Raw genomic sequence first — 6,336 nt, 5'->3', positions numbered from 1 at the left:
AGGCATGGTGTTCCACAGACAAGGCCCTGCCACCGCAAAAGCACGCTCCCCTCTACGCTTAAGTCTGACACGAGGGACTACCAGCAGCGCCTGGTCGTGGGATCTGAGACTTCTGGACGGAATGTACGGATGAATAAGTTCAGAGAGATAAACTGGTGCTAGGTTGTGTAAAGATTTGAAGACAAAGAGAAGAATTTTGAAATCTATTCTCTGCCGGACTGGTAACCAATGTAAAGATCTGAGGATGGGAGAGATATGGTCATATTTGCGACAATTATGGATGAGTCTGGCTGCCGCATTTTGGACTAACTGAAGACAGGAGATTTGAGAATCTGATATACCGCAATATAGTGAGTTGCAATAATCCAGTCGACACGTGATGAAAGCATGAACCGCCATTTCCAGAGTTATTGGAGTGAGAAAGCCTTTGATTTTAGATAGTAAACGAAGTTGGTAGAAACCAGAACTGACTACAAATGAGATGTGTTTATCAAACTTTAAAGACTGGTCAACAAGAACACCTAAGTTCCGCACTTCTGTAGATTTAAAGGGAGATAGACCTCCCAAGTGTGGGCATGTGAACTGGGACCTTTCACTCGGGCTGAAAACAATGACCTCGGTCTTATCATCATTAAGGGATAGGAAATTTTGAGCTAGCCATGCCTTCACCTCCTCTAAGCATAGATGAAGAGAGTTTAGTGCTGCAGGATTATTGCGCTTGATTGGAATGTAAATTTGGGTGTCGTCTGCATAAAAGTGAAAAGATACACAGTGTTTCCTAAAAATTGTGCCCAACGGTAGCATGTAAAGAGAAAATAGAGAGGGAGCCAAAATAGAGCCCTGTGGAAGACCACATCTCAGGGGTGCCATGGGGCTGGAAAAGTTTCCCATTTTTACTAAAAACTTTCTGTCAGTAAGGTAAGACTGGAACCATGACAGGACAGAGCCTTTTATGCCCACCCACGTCTCCAGTCTAGCTAGCAGAGTAGGGTGGTCAACGGTGTCAAAAGCCGCCGACAGATCTAGGAGAACTAGAACGACAGTGTCTCCACGGTCAGTGGAGAGATAAATGTCATTTAGCACTCGCAGGAGAGCGGACTCAGTGCTGTGGGAAGTCCTAAACCCAGATTGAAAGACCTCATATATACAGTTATTTGACAAAAAGTGTTGGAACTGATCCAACACGATTTTCTCTAATAACTTGGAAATGAAAGGTAGGACAGAGATGGGCCGGTAATTTTTTAAAACAGAAGGATCCAGTGAAGGCTTCTTTTTAAAGTGAAGTGACATTCAGCCAAGTATGGTGACCCATACTCAGAATTTTTGCTCTGCATTTAACCCATCCGAAATGCACACACACAGAGCAGTGAACACACACACACACACTGTGAGCACACACCCGGAGCAGTGGGCAGCCATTTATGCTGCGGCGCCCAGGGAGCAGTTGGGGGTTCGATGCCTTGCTCAAGGGCACCTAAGTCGTGGTATTGAAGGTGGAGAGAGAACTGTACATGCACTCCCCCACCCACAATTCCGTCCGGCCCAAGACTAGAACCCACAACCCTTCGATTGGGAGTCCAACCCTCTAACCATTAGGCCACGACTTCCCCCTTCTTGAGCAAAGGAGTGACCGTAGCCACTTTAAGATTGGCCGGAACAGATCCAGTGCTTAGACACTTGTTAATAAGGGATACCATACCTGGACCCACCGTGTTTGTGATTAATTTTAAAAATCTCGGGTGAATGATATCATTTGGAGAGAATGAAGGTTTGAGCTTAGCCTCCACATCCTTCAGTGTCTGGAGGTTAATGGGAACAAAAGCCTCCCAAACACAGGAGGTACGTGGCCTAATAGGGGGGAGAGTTAATTTAGGGCAGATACTGGTCCTTAATGTAGTGATTTTGTTAATAAAAAATCTCTGGAAGTCTTCACATAGAGCATCTGAGGCAACAGACAATTTAGCAGATGGGTTTAAAACAGAATGAATGACAGAAAACAAGACCTTAGGGTTAGAGTGATTGGATTCAATTAAGTTTGAGAAGTATGCGGCTTTAGCTGATTTAGCAGTGTTCTGGTAAGCTGTAAGTGAGTCTTTGAACATGCGGAAGGAGACACTTAGCCTGTCCCGTTTCCATTTGCGTTCGGCCTTTCTACATATTTGTGTTTGGAGACGAGTGTCAGAATTTTGCCACATATCTGATTTTGGTTTGGGTTTGTGAGGCTTAAGAGGAGCAGTCACGTTTGCTACTTTAAGCCAGGCAGAATTTAAAAGGCTAAGATGCTGATCTGCATCCAGGTCAGATAAAGGTTGGTCCAAGTGCCAGTGAGAGCATAACTCAGTAAAGCACAAGTCGAAGTTTGTGTTGAACTGAGGAGAATAGAACCGTGACATAACAGGATCAGTAGTGGGTTGAGAAAGCTCCAGAAGAGACAGTGAGAATAAAATAGGCTTGTGATCAGAGAGAGGAAAATCAGAGATAACAATATCAGTGACATTAATCCCATAAGATAATACAAGGTCCAGTGTGTGGCCCTGAGTGTGGGTAGAGTTTTTGACCCACTGCAGTAGGTTAAAAGCATCTATTAAGTCAAGAAACTCCTGCGACAGGGAGTTTGAAAGACAGCAGACATGAATATTGAAGTCGCCCAACAAAAGGAAGCGATCATAGTTTGTGGCAATGTTGCCAATGAACTCAGTGAATTGGAGTATAAAATCCTTAGTGAAGAGTGGAGGGCGGTATATCACCCCAATACAGATGGGACCATTCCAATCTAGGTGGAGAAGCTGAGTTTCAAAGGTGGGGAAGGCCGTTGCAGGGACCAGCCGGCAGCGTGAGGAGAGAGAGTTATTTAAAATAGTTAAAATCCCACCCCCGCGTCCATTAGGACGAGGAGAGTTAAAAAATGTACAGTTTGCTGGAACCAGTTCTGATAAGGGAGTTAAATCACCGACCTTTAACCATGATTCTGTGATGAACATAAAATCCAAGTTGTGTGATGAGTAGAAGTCGTTTAATAAAAAGGTCTTATTCACCACGGAGCGGGCGTTTATTAGCGCCAACTTAGGTGGAGGAATAGACACGTGAGATGACGGCGCTTTTCTCAATGAGCGCAGATTTTCGTGATTTACTCCGTTCCGCCGGGCACGTCGGCCAACACTGCGGAGATCAACCTGAGTGGCAAGACTCAGATGTAGAGGGAAAACAGGACGAAGACATCGTCATCTTGTTCTGGGATTCCTGAAATGTTCAAATTCTTTGATCGGATTCCAGCTCATTCAGTCTGTTTCGCAGGATCTTGTGATCGCTGATATGTCTTGTCATCTCTAGTCTGCTGTTTATCCCACTCACTTGATCTTTGATTTGTTTCACAGCACTCTCAACAGACACTAGTTTCTCTAGAAATGACTGTTGTGTTTCTCCTGTTGATTGCATCTAGAAGAGTGTTGTTAGAGACTGTTTGGGGTGTTTTTGCTGGACTGTTCACTGGAGACTCTCCTGACTGTTTTCCAGGATCGAAGGTAGGATGTTTCACAGTCGTGGATCCCTTTAATCCTCTCCCCCTCAGTTTCCATTGCTGTGGGTTTTTGTAGCTTCTCCCTCGAATTTAAGACACTTGCTTTTATCTTTCTTACCAAGAAATTATCTCATCCACGATCACAGTCAGTTACTAAACTTCCAGATCTCACCAATAAAAATCACTGGGGCAGTAGATACTTATGTCTCTTTTCATCAGATTTTGTTAAATTGAAAGTGAGGCTCTAATGTGAAGAACCGATGCCAACTAACCATGTTCAACCAGCAGATATTTCGAGATATACAGTATTGTTCAAAATAATAGCAGTACAATGTGACTAACCAGAATAATCAAGGTTTTTAGTATATTTTTTATTGCTACGTGGCAAACAAGTTACCAGTAGGTTCAGTAGATTGTCAGAAAACAAACAAGACCCAGCATTCATGATATGCACGCTCTTAAGGCTGTGCAATTGGGCAATTTGTTGAAAGGGGTGTGTTCAAAAAAATAGCAGTGTCTACCTTTGACTGTACAAACTCAAAACTATTTTGTACAAACATTTTTTTTTTCTGGGATTTAGCAATCCTGTGAATCACTAAACTAATATTTAGTTGTATGACCACAGTTTTTTAAAACTGCTTGACATCTGTGTGGCATGGAGTCAACCAACTTGTGGCACCTCTCAGCTGTTATTCCACTCCATGATTCTTTAACAACATTCCACAATTCATTCACATTTCTTGGTTTTGCTTCAGAAACAGCATTTTTGATATCACCCCACAAGTTCTCAATTGGATTAAGGTCTGGAGATTGGGCTGGCCACTCCATAACATTAATTTTGTTGGTTTGGAACCAAGACTTTGCCCGTTTACTAGTGTGTTTTGGGTCATTGTCTTGTTGAAACAACCATTTCAAGGGCATGTCCTCTTCAGCATAGGGCAACATGACCTCTTCAAGTATTTTAACATATGCAAACTGATCCATGATCCCTGGTATGCGATAAATAGGCCCAACACCATAGTAGGAGAAACATGCCCATATCATGATGCTTGCACCTCCATGCTTCACTGTCTTCACTGTGTACTGTGGCTTGAATTCAGAGTTTGGGGGTCGTCTCACAAACTGCCTGTGGCCCTTGGACCCAAAAAGAACAATTTTACTCTCATCAGTCCACAAAATGTTCCTCCATTTCTCTTTAGGCCAGTTGATGTGTTCTTTGGCAAATTGTAACCTCTTCTGCACATGCCTTTTTTTTAACAGAGGGACTTTGCGGGGGATTCTTGAAAATAGATTAGCTTCACACAGACGTCTTCTAACTGTCACAGTACTTACAGGTAACTCCAGACTGTCTTTGATCATCCTGGAGGTGATCATTGGCTGAGCCTTTGCCATTCTGGTTATTCTTCTATCCATTTTGATGGTTGTCTTCCGTTTTCTTCCACGTCTCTCTGGTTTTGCTCTCCATTTTAAGGCATTGGAGATCATTTTAGCTGAACAGCCTATCATTTTTTGCACCTCTTTATAGGTTTTCCCCTCTCTAATCAACTTTTTAATCAAAGTACGCTGTTCTTCTGAACAATGTCTTGAACGACCCATTTTCCTCAGCTTTCAAATGCATGTTCAACAAGTGTTGGCTTCATCCTTAAATAGGGGCCACCTGATTCACACCGGTTTCTTCACAAAATTGATGACCTCAGTGATTGAATGCCACACTGCTATTTTTTTGAACACACCCCTTTCAACTAATTCAACTAATTGCCCAATTGCACAGCCTTAAGAGCGTGCATATCATGAATGCTGGGTCTCATTTGTTTTCTGAGAATCTACTGAACCTACTGGTAACTTGTTTGCCACGTAGCAATAAAAAAATATACGAAAAACCTTGATTATTCTGGTTAGTCACATTGTACTGCTATTATTTTGAACAATACTGTATTACAGTTGATGATCTTTTTTATACTGACTCCAGCAGGTGTTTTTGACTCCATCCTCCACAGACTTTCCTTCTGTGTTTTCTCAGCGTCTCCAGGAGATTGTTCCTGTCGTGTGGTCTTTGACAGGAGGTATTTTTTGATACACACTTTATAACACATTCACATGTGCCTCAACAGAGACTGAATCCTCCCCAACACAAGTTTCCTTCATCAGAACAACAGAAACGGATCATGCTTGGACCGTGATAGATATGAGAAACATCTAAATACTCACTGAACAAGGTGCTTTAGATATAACAACAACAACAACAACATTGAACTGCATAAAGATTAAGATGATGGTCAGGCAGTGAAAAACTGGTGTATATACAAAATGAATGTCTGTGGTACAGTATCTTCCTTACATTGACCTGCACTAAGTGATAATATAAAACTGATTAACAGTGCAAAAATACATGATGCATATCACAGTGTGTTTTCATCTGCTACACTAGCTGTGTTTTGACACAAACCTGCGAGTGCTGCACGTTCTGCTTTACATTTCTGGTTTAGGGATGTGTCAGGTGTGCTAAAAACACTGATTTGACTGATTGTCATTCTCCAGAAAATAAAGATTACAATATATTGACACTACAGTATCATATGTGCACTCATAAAAAAAAGATTTTTCAGTTTTGTTCACTTTACCTGTACAATTCATGTTGAATTAATGCCATTTTGGCTATGTTTTATTTCAACATGATTGTGTCATGTTAAACTGACTTAAAACTGTCACTCGTTGGTTTAACATAAAGTTTTCATTTTGAAAGGACATGTTTCAATCAAGTACTTCAAAATAAGTTTTACACTTCCCATCATGCTTTGCAAAGGACTGGATATGGGGAG

The sequence above is a fragment of the Carassius auratus genome, unplaced genomic scaffold, assembly GCF_003368295.1.
Source record: "Carassius auratus strain Wakin unplaced genomic scaffold, ASM336829v1 scaf_tig00214896, whole genome shotgun sequence".
In the NCBI taxonomy this organism is placed as follows: Eukaryota; Metazoa; Chordata; class Actinopteri; order Cypriniformes; family Cyprinidae; genus Carassius; species Carassius auratus.
Note: the sequence above shows the minus strand (reverse complement) of the source record.